The following is an 18177-nucleotide window of genomic DNA, read 5'->3' as shown; positions in this document are numbered from 1 at the left end:
ATAGCTCATTTTGTTAACTCCATCGAGTCTCAAAAATGATTTAAAGTGCATTTAGTTTCTCACTACTCCACTCGTGGATGTCTCAATGCTTCTCTGCATTATTCACCGTGCCCGACGTGAGGGGGCAGGTATGACCTGTACATGGGCTTTTTGGAGTTATGATGTGCTATGTACACATATGATATGATGTGATCTGATATGACCATCTGATATGATATAATCTGTTACGGAGATATTCCCTACTCTAGAGTTATGATGTGTTGTAGCGCCAGTGACAAAGCGGCGACCAAGATTTGTTCACCGAGTCCCATAATGGGCCAGATATGGCATATATTTTTCTGCATACATTATCTGTGGTTATGAAAAGCATTTTGATATTCTGGATATTTTGCTCATTTTGCACCTTCTGTTCTGATAATGGCTTTACCTATTACAGTCCATGCTTTACAGACTCGGTACATTATCCGTACTAACCTCCTTTCTTTGGGGGCTACGTTACATGCCTGCAGGTATAGACGCTCGATTTGCTGATCCACTAACTTAGGACATCCACCCTGTTGGTTGGCAGTGCTCCTTTGTCTGGAGCCCTATTTTGGTACTAAATTTTCTGTTGTACATTTATATATGTTGGTTAAGGGTATAACGGGGCCCTATCCCATCATATGACTAGGCTATCATTCTTTAGAGGTCTGTAGACTTGTGATGTGGGTTATGTATATATGTCTTGGGCTTTGTGTTCCGTGATAGCCTTAACGGCCTTCTTATGCTATATCTATTCTTATGCGCTATCTAGCGACCCTTTTTTGATTTCTACTTTTGTTTATTCTGCTAACACGCTAAGTGGGGCTAAGAGTAGGTATGGGTGCCCAACTTGGGCACCAATCACGGCCTACGGAGGTGGTTCGTGAAAAACTTCCACTCATATCTGCCTTGTATCCCAATGGACTTCTCAATCGAAAGATTCTTCCATTGGAACTTTACAAATGCAATCTCCTTTGATCTCAACTTGTGAACCTCCCTATTTAAAATAGCTATAGGCTCCTATTTATAGGACAAATTCTCATTAAGTAAGACTGCATCCCAGTGAATAATATAGTTTTCATCACCATGATATTTCTTTAGCATAAACACATAAAACACTGGATGCACTCCAGACAAACCTGGAGGGAAATCCAACTCATATGCCACCTATCCAACAAGCTTAAAAACTTCAACGACCCAATATACCTCGGACTGAGGTTACCTCGCTTACCAAATCTCACCACATCCTTCATGGGTGAAACGTTCGATAACATTTTTGGTCCATGACCTTTCGGTCTACATACTCTTTCTGCCTGCTCTTAGCTGCTAGAAGCTTATCGTGAATAAATTTCACTTTCTCTAACTATTCCCTCAAAAGATCAGTTTCCCAAGGTCTCACCTCAAATGCATCAGACCAAATAACATGAGACATACATCTCCTTCCATACAATGCCTCAAATAGAGCCATATCAATACTCGAGTGATAGTTATTATTGTATGAAAACATTACCAAGGATAGGAACTGATCTCAATGAACACCAAAACCTATCACACATGCACGAAGTATATCCTCCAGTACTTGAATTGTCCTCTCAGACTATCCATTTGTCTGAGGGTGAAATGCGATACTAAGATCCAATCTATTACCTAACTTAGCCTGTAAGGTTCTCCAAAATTTAGAACTAAATTTCATACCTCTATCTGATATGATGGAAATCGAAACTCCATGCAATCGAACAATCTTGTGGATATAGATTTTGGCTAACTTTTTTGCATTATAAGTCACCTTAACTGGAATGAAGTGTGCAAACTTAGTTAACCTGTCAATAATCATTCATATCAAATCAAACTTACCCAATGTCTTTGGAAGATCAACCACAAAATCTATTATAATCCTTTTTCACTTCCACTCAAAAATGGGGATTCTCTGAAGTGTCCCTCAAAGCCTTTGGTGCTTGTATTTTACTTGTTGACAATTTGGACAATGGGAAACAAAATCAACAATGTCACTATTATGTTACTCCACTAATAATGTTGTTTTAGATCATGATACATCTTAGTTGCACCAGGATGTATAGAGTATCTCGAACTGTGAGCTATGTAAGAATATTTACGATCAAGTATCTCTATCACGCATCACAACATTCTGTGTAGTTCCATCAACAGAATATTTTAGATCCCCTCAAAAATTTCAATAACCATGTAGAAGTGTAGGTCCATACCATAGTGCCCTCATAAGTCATCTACTATAATTCAAATAATCCAAACCAATATAAAATGCAGTATCTCCCACTCATCACTGCTTTACTCAAATCAAAACTCGAACTTCGCAAAAGTCGCTGATAAACACCTAGTAAGTCTGTGCCGAACTAGTTCGCATTTGATGGTCATGTTTGAACTCAAAGGCAAAAATGCATACAACCTTCAACTCCAATCCAAGGGTCTATACGAGATGTCTTATTCCTTCACTTTCTTAGATTCTTTCCATGATGCAATTTCCAAATACTTTAAACTTCTTTAATATACCAGACTCTTCTTCCTTTTGCTAACTCGTTTATCAATTTTATCCTTTAACCAAAAACCCATGATATTTTACCTCATCCTCTAAATCAAAACTTTAAGTGAAACCCTCCCTTAGATCCTTTAACAAGATAACCAAATTTATGATCCAAGCCATGCACAAGTCCTTCTAAATGTTCAATACTCGATGAAATCGATCATTTCTTACCTTATCAATTCGCCTTGACAAAACATACTACCACGAACATAGACTCACAATGAAAAATTTGAATTATGATTCCAATTGTGTCAACTAATTTCTTTATCTATTAACATTAGCTCATACATTGAAAATCTTTATGAATTCACGTATCTTAGCTTATCATTGATCGCCTCTCCATCGAGCTTACTATATACTTCATTAAAAATTCAACTGTACAAGTTACCAAACTCGAAACTACAAAAAAACTTATCACCACACTCGAGTCGAACGCTTGTAGATGTTTTTCCCAAACCTTATCCAATAATTTTTAACCCATATAAATAACACGTAACACTATCATCATAACCAGATCAAAATAGATGGAATCACGTGTCTCTGAATCCAATTCTCCACTCTCTCTAAAGATACATCTTTGGCCTTGCAATCAAAGTAACTATCCTTATTCTCGGCTTCTTCTGAAGGTTAAACAACATCCCACAATTTTTTTTCATTTGACTCTATCTCCTTTCAATTCTATTTGAGCGGTGTTTTAACATATCCTATAAATTTCCATACGACCACGTTACTCACCAAATAGCAGCAAACCACAATTTTAGATACTCACAAGTCATTATTACCATACCAAATCTATTTAACTGAAAATTCTTTTCATATAATTGCATTACAATAACAATCTATCACGAACTCTTGTTACCATCATGTTCAGTAGCCCTTGCCATCACCACAAGTCAATCTTTTCATCGACATGACACCTCAAACCCAACTATACCAACCAAATCCAAAGGACTAACCCAATTTTATATGCACGTTCTTACTTAAATCTTCAATTGCCTTTATTCAAGTTTACTCGTTGGAACTTTCTTTACCCATAATCTTGTTGTTCCTATATCGATCCACTCCCTTAGAGCTTACGATGAAATTATTGATCCTTATTTAGAATATTCATAATACACTCGACAACCTAAACACATTAATCATAACAAAGACCCATCACTAAAATCTTCCTTATAAAAAATGCTTAAATAAGGCATTCGTAGTAACAAACTATTTGGTTTCTCAATTGTGAATGCAACATCAAATCTCAACATACGAGCGTGTGATACAATTGATAATTCCTTAAGTAGTTAGTATTCACACTTGACAATTGACGTACTCATTTCCATATACCACTAGTACCACATCGTAAAAGTCTGTTAGATCCACCACCAAAATATAACATACCTATCGAGAATATCGTACCCCAATAGGTCGCACATTTCTACCTATTGAATTAGCTGCAAAATATTTCTAAATCTTTTCCGTCTCTAGCCCAAGCAATATGCATTCTTTCGTGGATCAGGTCGCAAACATAAGTAACACAATCCACAACTCTAACCAAGTAAGCATCGATATTGTTGTAGTAGTCGTATCATGACCCTCTTTGATATACACTCAATCTATGAAACTGCTGTAGAGATTATGACCTTAAACCTTGCACGAAGTGGTGAAATCTGCTTTTTCGGACTGAAGCAAAGCAAAGTAGCATATTTGGATAAGACATGAAACCTGGCTTCATAGGCTACAAGAAACATCTTTCCTTGCTCTATATTCAGGAACTTATCTCTCTTCTTGTCCCTCAAGGTCCGGGGGATATACTTCTCCACGAAAAAGTCAAAAGACGCTGCCCAACTGCCTGACCTCTCCCCAGGTGATATTTCTCCTGCGCCCTCCACCACGACCTCTCAAGGCTACTCTCCTTCTAGATACAGCCCCAACAACTGACTCATATGTTGTTGTTCTAGTTCTAACCATCCGCGAAAATAGAGTGAAAACGATCATATAACAATTTGTATTACCTAAATATCAATTGAATTCAAGTAATAGCACGAAAGAAAGAAGGAATAGAGTTTTTCTAAGGTCATGTAGCCTCTTGAAGAAAAGTAAATGCGTCCCCATACCATTTTGCAAGACTCTACTAGATCTATTTTTGTGTGATGAGATCACCGAACCTAATGCTCTGATATCAAATTTGTCACGATCTAAAATGGGTTATGAGTGAAACCTACACTTAACCTCCTAGGTGGGCGAACCAACGATACAAACCCAACTTATATTAGCTATTCAATTTATGAAATATGATAATAATGCGGAAGCTCAAATCTTATTAAAGTAACAAATAAAAATCCACTAGAGTCTATTGCATATCGTTTTCCAAAATCTGAAAGTCATCACATCAAGGACATTAAATCTCAAATATTAAGTCTACGAGTTTTAAACACCAGAATATATAAATAAAATAATTTATGTCTGAAAACTAAGGACATCATGCCATGACTAAGAGTTTCAACATGCTCCGAAAGTATGTTCCGAATGAGTCCCTTGTGTTATCACTCAATTCAGTGGAGTTGGGTCCAGTCCAAACATTTGAGGAGGAGCCTATAGTTATTCTAGATAGGCAGGTACGTAAGCTTAGAATCAAAGAGATAGCTTCAGTGAAGGTACAATGGAAGTATCATTCAGTCAGAGAGGCGATTTGGAAGACGGAGGTTGATATGCGTGCTAGATATCTCCATCTTTTTGATGCTTCATGTATATTCATTTACTTTATATTCAAGGACGAACATGGTTTTTATTAGTGGATAATATAATGACCCGTTAGATCATTTTGAGAACTATTCTTTTTTTCTTTATAAAAGACTCTTTCCGTAAATTTAAATTGAAATTTTGGACTTTTCAGTAACTTTGATTAACTATTTAATGAGTGATTTTAAATAATTAATTTAATTAGTGGGCTAAAGTGTTTTTATTTAATACTCTGTACCACTTTATTTATTAAAATAAGAGGATTTGTCACTTTTAGTACCTAAGTAGTTTGAGAAAAAAAAAAAGATAACCGCGAGGAACTTAGTGTGCGGCGAATTGCAAAGCACAAGACGTGATTTTCTTCAGGTAAAATTCTATCTGGGGATTCCTTTCTTATTCGTATAAATTAGTGTAAACTGTAAAGGAGAATGATTGAACCTAAATTATTTTATATTAAATGGGTAGATTGAACAATCCGATGTAATATTGATTGGGGTTAGAAGTTGTTGTTGTGTCGTCGCGGGAAGAGGACAAGTATGTCCTCATTGGCAATCATTGCCAAATAATTGACATAGATGATAATTCCATGTTACCATTAAAATATATTATCAATAGAATTAGGATGATGGTCACCACTACTGGTTCGTTATCAGTGCCTTCTATTTTAGCTATTATTATTTTGTTATCGAATTATAAATTAAATTTTAATATATTGAGATAGGTAATTAAATATTAGGTGAATATCATTAACTTTATGATATTGGAAGAACTAAGACCTAATCCTGGGCTTGAATAAGAAATATGAGACTTGATAAATTAAGTTACATCAAGAATGAAGATGCGATTATAGATTTGGGTGAGTCTTTGGGTCTAGGCTAGACATATAGTAATATATATGATGTTAGTTTCGAAATCTTATTATGATTATTTATTTGATTAGATTGTGGTGTTTTGGATACTATTCTGAAAAGGAAGGCTCAAATCCCGAAGTGATTGCTTGATTATTTGAGGCAAGTGAACTTCTAAACCTCAGTTTAAACTTGTAGATGCTAGTATTTCCTTGTTATGTGCGTTGGGGAGTAACGAGAATTAGACTGGGTTATTGATTGTATGAGTGATATTAAAAATGGAGATGAGGAGTATAAAATGACAATCTAATGATGTGTATTGGTGTGATCGATGTAATTGAGATTATTGACTTATTTTGGACATGTGAAGTGACTATATTGATATGAGATGTGACAATTATTATTGATATCATGCTATTATTGTGAATTATATGAACCTTAATTGATTGCATTGGTTCTGATATACTGTTCTAAGACTGAAAAATAATATGAAATAAAGGGGTCGGGTCACACGCTCCGTGGCAGGTGTTATGAAACAGAGGGGTCGGGCCACATGCTCTGTGGTAGGATTGTATATTGAGGGGATGGGTCACATGCTCCGTGGCAGGTTATATGGACAGAAATGTCTCGCATGGATTCTGGCCTGTGATTCGGCGAATGAGTATCGATAGGACAGACATGCATCATTTCATTGCATTGCATCGCACCTTTTTGATATTTCTGAATTCGTGTTTACCCCTTATTGCTCTGTATATGCTGACTAAGTTAAACCTTGTTTTATCTTATTTACTTTCGCATTCATTTATCGTTGAATTTTAGGCTAACTTGTCTCGATGGGTTGAGATGAGTGTCATCACACCCGAATTCGGATCGTGACACTTTTTATTTTAATTTTGATTCAAGTCGTCTTCTTACATGCATTATCCTCATTCCTTTTATCTTTATTTATTTCTTTTAGTTAATATCTTTAAAGGTTATATATCAATTATACATAATCAACAATTGACAATTGATTGTCCTCTTTTGATAATTTCTTGTGTTTCTCTTTCAGATGAAAATTTCTGATTAAAAAATTTGACGAAACAAGCATCATGCCACCGAATGAAATAGTCAGAAAAATCAAAGGTTATAAATTCTTCTTGTTCTTCTTGTTATTATTGTTAATCAACAACAACAACAACAACAACCCAGTGAAATCCCACATCGTGGGGTCTGGGGAGGGTAGAGTGTACGCAGACCTGACTCCTACCAATGTAGGACGGCTGTTTCCGAAAGACCCTCGGCTCAATAAAAGTATAGAACAAGGTTAGACAAGAATATTAGAGTAAATAAGTAGATAATGAAAACGATCCAAACAATAGTATAATCAAAGCACAAAAAACAGTAGATATTATTATTGGATAATAACATAAATACCATAAATAACATACAGCAGAGTACCAGAAATCATAGTGCGTTAATACGCCTACGAATAAGGGAGAATAAAACCACTATGAACTAGCCTTCTACCCTAATGTGTGTCCTCCACACCCTCCTATCTAGGGTCATGTCCTCGGTAAGTCGTAAATGCGCCATGTCCTGTCTGATCACCTCTCCCCAATATTTCTTCGGCCTACCCCTACCTCTTCTGAAACCATCCATGGCCAGCCTCTCACATCTCCGCACTGGTGCCTCTGGGACTCTCCTCTTCACATGTCCAAACCATCTCAGTCGCGTTTCCCGCATCTTGTTATTATTGTTAATCATTGGATGAATATACAAAATTGACATAGTCTAACCTCACTAAATTTGAAGTGAGAAAAAAACTGATTTTTTCTGTAAAAAAAATTATTTTCTTAATTGATTTCTTCAAAATACTAGATTTCTTTTAAATTAAAGGTGTATTTGAGTTAGATATTTTTAAAGTACAAAATAAAATTGAGTCCAAATCAAAATGAAGCAACTTTACTTTTAAAAAATAGCTTTCATATTGAATATAATTACCATTCAATGATTTTTCTAATATTTAGAACTTTGATAATAGTTAAAAAATTCTTATTAAATCATTTTTGTATCTTACATAAGTAGGGAGACCAAATTTTTAGGAGTTTAAAATCAATTTTAAACTTTACCTTGTATAAAATTTTGGTCTCCCTACTTATGTAAGATACAAAAAGTTTAAAATCAATTTTAAACTCTTCCTTGTATAAAATTTTGTTAAACAAATTTTTCACATCTTTTTAAAGGAAATAGTACACCCAATTACACTAGATTCAAGTAATGAAGTAATGCTTTGAAAATGCTTTATTTCTCTTGATAATAAAATATTAGCTACATTATTTTTTTACTTTATAGAATAAGTGATAAGTATTATTATTTATGGTAGCTTTGAATTATTCTTTGTCATACATTTACTTTATTTATCTATCTATATAATAAATTTTCATATAATATTTGAACTATTTTCATGTTTCATCTATCTATCTATTATTATACTTAATAATATAATGTACATATAGAAATTTATTATTTTTATTAATTAAAGCGATACACACGTGTAAAGCACGTACACTTGACTAGTATAATAATAAAATTATATTAAACCTCATTATTTTATTTTAGTATATAGGTTAAGTGGTATAAGATATTAAATAAATTAATAATTCAGCCCATTAATTATATTAATTATCTAAAATCACCCGTAAACTAATTAGTAAATTAAAAATAACACTTAATTTAATTCGAGAATCGTATCACTCATCTCCGCAAATTATAAATCACATATAAAAGCTAAGGAAAGGATTAAAATCCGAAAAATGAGTTAAATTCATAAAACGATTAAGAGATCGCTACAATAAAACTCTCTTTATTTAATACAAATAAAATTAAAAGAACGTCACTAATACTTTCTTAATGATGTGAAACACCACTTATTTTAAAATTAAAATAATAAAATATAGCACTTATTTTTTAAACATAAAAGATATCTCCTAATGAAAAATGACGAGTATCTTTTTTGTTTATTATTATAAAAAAAAAAAAAGGAAAGGAAAAGTGACAATGACCTATTTAAAAAGTTGTCCCACAAAATATCTCAGCATTTTTCCATGGACAGAAGACTCCCAGTACCTTGGGGGTGGGGGCTGCATGGGAAGCAATACATATTTATTTATCGGTAAAGGGTCAAATATATCTTTGTACTATTAAAAATAATTTAAATATACTCTTTATTATATTTTAGTTTAAATATACCTTTTTTTATTATATTTTTCAATTCAAATATTTCCCTTTCATTATACTCTAGCATAAATTTATTCTTAATTTTAACAGAAAAATACATAAAAAGTTTTAAATTAAATAACTAATTTCCAATTTTAAATATATCCTAGATCTTCATTTGCCTTTTTTTTTTCCTCAAAAGGCTCATCATTTGTTTTTGATTTTTGAGAAAAACAAAAACAAATAAAGATCTAGGATATATTTAAAATTGAGAATGTGTTATTTAATTTTACGTTTTTTACGTGTTTTTTCATTAAAATTAAGGATAATTTTTTGTTAAAGTATAATGAAAGAGTATATTTGAATCGAAAGTATAACAAAAAAAATATATTTAAACCAAAAATATAACAAAGGATATATTTAAACTATTTCTAATAGTATAGAGGTATATTTGATCCTTTGACATCTATTTATTTATAGAAATAAACAAACTCAATTTCTCATGTAATGACACGTCACAGTTTGAGAAAAAAAATCTTTCTTTTTCTTAATTGACACGCGTTGACAATTTATTATATTATTTGTTTGAGTACAATAATAATAATTGCGATATTACTTCTTACGCTAGCTTAAAACTAAAAATATGTGAAATCAAAAAACATAGAAACTGACCCATATTAACACTTATACCAACTTAATAAATAATGGAATATGTTTTCTGTCACGATTCCAACTAATCGTGATTGACACCAATTCTAATCCTCCAGTGGGAGAATCACTATTACAATTCAGACTAATCAGAAAATAACAAGAGATAAGCAATTTAAGATGTGAAAACACATTAAATAAGATGAAGATACTGAGTCCCCATAAACTCAGCCAATCAAACTAAAACATGCGAAAATATCTCTAGAATTTAAAAGTCATTATACCAAAACTCTGATAAAATCACAAGACTAAGAAAGGAGATGCAACCCCAAAAAGTCATTAAACAAATAGTGTATGAAAATTCGAATTCGGAAAAGAGGGACCAAGATAGAGAAGAACGCATGGTAGCCCGAAAGATTGGCTCACCCTTAAATTCAGTAACTCAACGATCATCTATTCGAAGTCTATCAACAGGCACCTGAAGATACCCTGTACTCAACAAAGAAAGAACAAGTGTAGTATCAGTACACAAAACATCGGCGTACTGGTAGGATTACGCGGCTATTCCAATAAGTGAGATATAAAACAAGTAACTATAACACGGTGAACACACATATACAGAAGTCTACAATCTCAATCGAATACACAGTCAAGAATGATTCTCTCATTGAACCTACACCCTCAACCCTCTACACCGGTTTTGAGTCTCAAACTCCCATTTTGCAACACATCCTTAACCCATGATGTTCTAAAATTAATATTTCACACCAAGTTCAATTTCGGGAGTTTTACTTGCCCGAATACGATTCTGTAAAGTCGTACATGCTCTGTATCATCTTGGCCATCAACTCAATTGATCAAACTAGAAACTCAATTCCCCTTCCATTACTGGATTACCCTAGACTTCACTTGACTCAGATTTCGTTCAAGTATTGCCTAGGCTCAATATTTTCAAGTTACTGCCCAAAAATTTTCTGGCTCGTCGTTACATTTTCACATATGCTTCTATGAATAAATTATAATGAATTAAAATACATTTTTTGAAAAAATATTATTATTATTTTTCTTTTCGTTTTTTGCATATCGTTATTTATTTATTTTTGGTAACTAAACACATTTTATTACCAAAGTGGCAGTGTACAGCTCAAAGAAATTAAATAATAACAAGCCTTACTCCAACTCAGACAGGCCCAGAAAACCACTATGCATAATCTCCTTAACACCTAAACACAATTTGGTAGATTGGATAGTAATTTAGCTGATTCAAACACCTAGCTAGCTTTCCATGCATGCTTACTCGAACATAAACCTCTTGAATAATCTTTCTCACAATGATATCCTCACAGCAACGTGTATATAGTCTACCATGAATAGCCACGTATAAGATGGTCCCAATAAGCTACGTGGAAGGACAACATCATATCCATTAAATATAGCATTCTATTATAAGTAAACAGAAAAAAATAATGCAATCGATATAGCTTGATAGATCAATATATAGTATTTTTGACTTGAAGACATCCTTGTAAATTCCGTTGGTCAATATTTAAAACTCTTCTTATATGCCAAAAATAAATTGAAGTTATTCAAAATTACCATCACTATAATGTAATATATGATGAAAATTAAGAATGTATCGATTAAATTCTTCATAAAGTTTGGCAAGTTAGAAATGTCACATTTTTGCCGTATCCAATTTTAATCTTATCCTCTTATTAATTTCTCATTTACCTTGTAGTAAAATTAAAAATCTACAAAAAATAATAATGAGAAATATGAATTAATATAGTGAACAAGCTATATAAATTTTAAATTCTAAATAGAAGAATCATAAATATATAATTCTGGTCATTACTTCGAAGTAGTTTTGATGTTGCTTTTCTACTCCAAGAATCTCTCAGGTGTTAAAATCTCACTTTTTAAATTAGGTTGCATGAGAACTGAAAATGAAATAGAGATTAGCACTTGAATTCAAGAATTTGAGCAAAACTAAAACACAACAACAATAGACAAAATAAAAATAAGATAGGAAGAATAAAGAGAAGTGCAAACCAAATTTGAAAAACATATTAAAAATCTGCGTTTGTTATATATATATATTTGGGTATAACTATTGTGATAATTCAAATTTTAAAAAAAGAGTCCAAGAGATATAAACAGTAGCCACACCTAAAATTAATTATTTAAAATGTAAAAGAGTACAAATTTGCAACATGTAATTTTCGTCACGAGTCAATTCATCGGGTCGTGCGTACACCTACTCTAACACCTAAGTAGGAGAACCCTCAATCCCATAAACAAAAATAACACACGAAAATTTAACAAAATACAAATAATATGCTAAAAGAGTTATGAAATCACTTTATATTAACTTGAAAACTTCAAGGTTATTATAAGGAACAATCTAACATTCTCAAGGATACTAGTCAAACATGAACAAGAGCTTCTAAACATATAAAGTATAAATAAAGTAATGACACAACTCCAACCATAAGGAAAGAGAAGCTATCTGAGAATAATCTTCGTCTTCACCTAAGAAACATCACTGACGCTGCAGCCAGACTATGCCAAGTGGCATAGCAAGAATAGTATCAGTACAAACAACATATATTGGTAGGCATCATCGGTCAACCCGATGCCCACCGCATAATATAAAGAAATTGATAAGAAGAAAATATGTTCTTAAGAAAATACACTGTCAAACCTTTATGCACAAACTCTTATCATTCTCATTAACCTCATTAAAGTCATTCAAACATAACTCTCATCCCTTTTAGTTAGTCTGCTGTCAGTTCTAATACAGATCAAGGCCTAACCCTTTTAGTACATAGAGGAATTTCCAAACTACGGGCCACTACTAACTCTGTCTAACCAGTCTACTATCTTTAGCTTTTACACCAACACCTGGCCCTAGAATAATTAATATCTCACTTGAAAGAAAAAAAATATTTTGGTGGACTAAGGCTCCTCTCATAATCATAATGGCCCGCCATGGCGAGACCTATCCAACTCTGACGGCCTCGCCACAACGAGATTCCTCCCGCCGGGGCAGCTTGCCCGGAGACAGAATCTCCAAATTCTTTTTAATTTCCCCATTTAACACATATACCAACAAGACACCACTAATAGCTCACTCTAAATCATTAATCCACTAAACAACACATCAACGGCTCTTCATTTGTTTACCCATGACCTCATACCTATGAAGTAGACGCATCTAACACCCATAATATATTGCGAATAGGCATATATATGAACACATTATCAATTTACCATTTTAGGAGCAATATACAATTTCACAGGGTAAATCTCAAATACAACAGTCAACATGGTAACACTTGGACCTTGGGTCCTTTCATATCAATTACTACATAGGATGTGCATGCTCAATTATATTCAGATCAATTTCTCTATCATCACTCATATAGTCAAGATCAATTCACAGATGATAGTCATACAATGGTTCTGTCATGGAACTCATACCCAAATTATATATGTGTCAAAATGTGACACCCGATCAAATATATGTGTCAAAATGTGATACCCAATTCTATATATGTGTCAAAATGTGACACCCGATCCAATAAATGTGTCGGAATGTGACACCTGATCCAATATCACAATCAAAATCACAATCACAGTCCACAACGAATAATTCACATGCACAATCAAGTAACAGGTTCATTACATGTATTTGTTCACAAATAGTCATTTCATTGGTTTTATTCTATATCTCCCTTCATTAACAATATTTTTTCAAACCTTCTTTATTCAAGACATCACTTTTAGTAGAGCAAGTTTCAAATTATAGATTTTACGATTTTGAAATTGTAGACCAATCACAATAATATATCAATCACTCAACCACAATAATTAAATGCATGGTAAACATCACAACATTACTCAATCACTATTAAGAGTCTCTCTATGATATAGATTAAAGCATAACCAACAGCCAGGGGTAATCAAATAGGTTAATGGCATGAGATCTATCAACACTAAGTCATTCACATTCACCCTTTTATTTCATGATTCGCATTACTCAAGTAATTCACAGGGAATAATCAGCATAAACACATATAGTTATTGTATAAACACATTTCTCTATATACATCAATATCCCATAATTCTCAAGTCTCAGGATTCCTTTATAACCCAGCTATTGTCTACACTTAATCTCAAAAAAATCATTGACCTTCTAAACAGTTTTATCAAGATTAACATTCAAAGATTTGACCTTTATCACTAGTCACATAATAATCATGACCCATAAAACACATTCCCAATCTAAACAACAATCATACATTCCCACTCTAATCAACAATTGACAATCATTTAACCATCCAGACTCCGTGCCCAAAGGCCTAGGCATGGAATCTCCCATCAATCTACATTATATTAAGCAATGGGAATGAATTTATAACAACTCAATTGAGAAAACCTAGCTTACCTGCGCACCAAGCAGTTGTAGAAGGATTATAGCATGATTTCTGACTTTCGGAGGGAGAAACTATGGAGCAGGGCCTGAAATCCGTGGGTTGTAGCCTTCCTTGCACTAAGAATCTCTTCTTCCCTTCTCTCCATGCCCAGAATAGCTTCTTGGGGGTTTCTAGAGTAACCCTCATCTATTTTGGAACTTAGGGGAAGAATGAGATAATAAAAATACGCTCATTTTAACTTCTGGCCCGTCGAATCCCGCTCTGGCGGCCAAATCCCATTCTAATGGCTCAACACAAATAGTGCTCAGTAAAATGGGCATAAATTTTTACTCCAAACTCCAAATGAGGCAAACTTTGTGGCATTGGAAAGAAGACTCATAGATCTTCAATTTGATAAACCAGGAGCCACCTAATTCATTATAGGCTGAGATCTATGGTTGTTTGAAGTTGACCCTACTTTAAACTCAAGTCCGAAACTAAATTAGAATGACACTTTAAATTTAATTTTGAGATAGGGGCATCATACGACCTTAATTCACAACAAATGCACTCTCATGCCAAGGAATTGATCCTAATCTTATGACGAATGAGATTCGTATACCTTTATCGCATATATTTTTAGCAACGACGGGCTAGGTCGTTACAATTTTTAACTGCCTAATTTATATATTTCATTTTTTTCCAAATATTTTTCTAATTCCCTTTTTTCTTTTTTTGGAACATTGTCTTAAAAGTGTCACTTGGCTTAAGGAAAATGCTTTTTCCTATCCTTTTAATTATACACAAATAGATTTATTTTTGGATGAAAAATTTCATGATCTAAATTTTAGAAATTTACCACTTACAGTATATCTCAAAATTCAAAAGATAATTGCATTTACATAAATTCAAAAGATACTTGCATTTACATAAATTCAAAAGATAATTACGTATCCCAAAAATTCTTTCGAATATTGATTTGTTTGAGGAGACTTATCTGATATTGGTGCAAATAAATGTGAGAAAATGAAAAGAGAAGTGCACTTACGCAAAGAAGAAGAGAAGAATAAAATAAGTTAACCCAGAATTTTAGGAGATCAATTATTACAATTTTAGCAGATTTATATTTTATTACGTTAAGAATCTATTAAGGGGATACAAAATCTGTGGAAAAGAAAGTTGATGCATAGAATTTGGATATTAATTTGGATAAATACAAATTTAATGGTTTAAAAAAAGAGAGAGATAAAAAGTTTTTAATTTTTTTTTGTAATAAAGGTTTTTAATATTATAGTTTTTTGCTATTTGAATGAAAAATGTTGCAAACTTTGGAGATTATTTTTTTCTTAAATTTATGTTTTTTATTATTTTTTAAAAATTTTAAATAGGAGATTTTAAAATTTCCGAATAGAATGTATATATTGTGCATATATTTGTTATCGTGTGTGTGTAATGTGTGTGTGATAAATGGGGAATAGAGGTCTCAAGTTTGAATTTTGGATATAGAAAATTTTTTATTAGAAGCGTCACTTCTGAATAAGTTCTATAGTGAGCAATCTAAATTTAATTGAGACTCCACATGCTTCGAAATCGAGTGGAAAAAAAAGGGGGATATGGGGAATGAATGGGGAGTAGAGCGTGACAGTGTTGCAGTAGCTATTTTGTTGTCTAATTTTTATTTTTTTTATTTTAGCTTTTGTCTTTTTCTCTATTTATGTTTTGCTTTTTTTCCTTTTAAAAACATAATAATAAAATATTAACTAATTATAAAAATGCAGAAAATTCTAAAAGCTACATCAAGAAAAAATAAAATTAAGAAAAATACTAAAATCATTATGTAAAATGTTAGATTTGATAATAATAATAAAAAGTTGTTCACATTAAGCGGATGGATAAGGCAGTTATTTGTCATTTTAATTAAGATACTATAGAAGATAAGTATTATAAAAGTATAATGGAAAACAATTTTTCTAGATAGATATCTTTTAGTATAGTTGGTAATTTTAGACTTATCTAATATATGAAAAATTAGCATGCTGATTTTCTCTTCTTTTTTTCTTTATTAAAATAATATGTATATAATATAGAAGATATTTGAATTGTATTTAGACTTTAAATTAAATAGGTAACCATCTATGTCTAAAAAACTATCATAATTTGAATTTTTAAAAACTGCAAAACTTTAAATGACCGTGAAAAACTGTAAAATATAAAAATAACTATCAGAATTTAAATTATAAAAATTAAAAATAAACAATAACTAATTACTATCTAACTTAATTAATTTATCCTAAAATTATCACATGTCTTGATTCACTTAGAAGTAAAAATTAAAGTTTTGCTTTGTTTTAGCATAAAATTGCTTCTGAGTTGACCTACTATTCAAAATCATTTACTTTTTCCTAAAATATTAGGTAAGTACTTTAAGTCTCTATTATAAATATCTTGTTAAGAAAAGGACAACTAAAATTTCAATAAACAAGTGCCCGAGCTTGATAACAGCCTGAGTACGATACCTCACATGGTAGAATGTCTGCTCCACTTTTTATGTGGTTCGTATGTCGTGATAATTAATAAGATTATTTTATCTACTTTTTATAAATGATAATTTATTTTAATATAAATATCAAAATGATATATAGCTTTGAATTTTTTAATTTTATCTAATTTCTTTTTATATTTTTATTGAGCCAAGAATATTTTAGAAACAATCATCCTATCTTGATATTCTCCCCAAATCTCATATTATGAAATTTTATTGGGTTGTTGTTGTTGTAAATATCAAAATGATGGAATAAAATCACTGGGGTGCTTGCAAATTCAACGTGCTCAAAAACACTACTCACGTATATTTTCACAATACTTGTCTGCCTTAGTTTTTTTTTTTGTAAGAAAGGGAAAAGACTAACTTTTAGAAAATCTTTATTCGTTAAAATTTGACTTTATTTATGTTTGAGAAAAAAATATTTATGTCATTATTTTTTAACTAAAATCATCAAATAAGTTTATTTTATCTACTTTCTATAAATGATAATTTATTTCAATATAAATATCAAAATGATGGAATAAAACCACTGGGGTGCTTGCAAATTCAACGTGCTCAAAAACACTACTCACGTATATTTTCACAATACTTGTCTGCCTTAGTTTTTTTTTTTTAGAAAGGGAAAAAGACTAACTTATTCGTTAAAATTATTCTATTATAGTTTGAAAAAAAGTTTATTTATGCCATTATTTTTTAATTACGATTTTGTAAAATTATCAAACAATTTTTAACATTTTTCAATTAAAGTTTTGGATCAAATGTATTATTTTTACTCCTTCTTCTTCAAAACTAGAAAGAACACATGAAGAACACCAATTTTCAACTTTTTCGATTTTTCAATTGAAGTTTTGGATTAAATGTACTATTTTTACTCCTTTTGCAAAACTAGAAAGAATACATGAAGAACACCAAATTTTTAACTTTTTTTATTTTTCATTAAATCACCTTAAATTTCAAAAGTATCGTCCCTCCGAGCTAGATACAAAATCCAATATCTTTTAAGCTCGAATTTAACCTAATTCAACAAGACACACTTAAAAAAAATTCAAAGTTTCAAAACTGTAAGTAGAATTTTCTCCACAACTCTAAATCACTTAAAAATTTGAACACAAACTCAAAAAAACTAGAGAATAAGGATCAAATGTCAAAAACAATAACAAAAATACAAATCAAAATAAATTTTTGAAATTTTTGAATCTACCATTAAAAAATGCT

This window comes from Solanum dulcamara, chromosome 5, assembly GCF_947179165.1.
Source record: "Solanum dulcamara chromosome 5, daSolDulc1.2, whole genome shotgun sequence".
In the NCBI taxonomy this organism is placed as follows: Eukaryota; Viridiplantae; Streptophyta; class Magnoliopsida; order Solanales; family Solanaceae; genus Solanum; species Solanum dulcamara.
This window is presented reverse-complemented; position numbering follows the sequence as displayed.